This window comes from Chiloscyllium plagiosum, unplaced genomic scaffold (assembly GCF_037043375.1).
Source record: "Chiloscyllium plagiosum isolate Xiang-an unplaced genomic scaffold, Cpla_swu_hap1 HiC_scaffold_35, whole genome shotgun sequence".
NCBI lineage: Eukaryota > Metazoa > Chordata > Chondrichthyes > Orectolobiformes > Hemiscylliidae > Chiloscyllium > Chiloscyllium plagiosum.
In genome coordinates, this window is record NW_028270173.1 from 12,064,543 (window position 1) to 12,064,908 (window position 366).

A 366-nucleotide genomic window follows, 5' to 3' on the forward strand; every position below is an offset into this window, starting at 1 on the left:
CCCTGGTGCTATGAGGCAGCAGTGCTAACCACTGAGTCACCATACCACCCACTTTATATTTGTATCTGATTTATTGATAGTTTGTTTGTGATGTTACAAAGTATAATCTCAGAATTCAATAACACATTCAGTAACATCCTGTTGTCAATGGGAGGTTTCTGACCCCAATCCCTGACCCAGACCCTAAACCCGGGGGTCATTGTGACGTCAGGGAGGCCCCGCCCCTTCAACAGCTGATTCTCAGAAACTTGTTAAAATCCCAAGTCCCAAAGAAAGGATAAAGTTTCCCAGTGAATTTATTCCCAGTGAAGGTGTGGAGATGGAACATGGTGTCCGTGTTGTAAAATGAAACTGTTCCAGATTCAT

The 366-nt window shown here is 43.7% G+C and overlaps 1 pseudogene across 1 annotated transcript in view; it reads right to left on the reverse strand.

Annotated features, from left to right (window-relative positions):
• Nucleotides 1-207: 207 nt before the first annotated feature.
• The window catches only part of LOC122547981 (butyrophilin subfamily 3 member A3-like), an 84,152-nt pseudogene continuing 83,993 nt past the window's right edge, over nucleotides 208-366 (reverse strand). Inside the window, exon 8 of the transcript XR_015753025.1 lies at nucleotides 208-366. This exon is cut by the window's right edge and continues 375 nt beyond it. The product of XR_015753025.1 is annotated as a butyrophilin subfamily 3 member A3-like (transcript).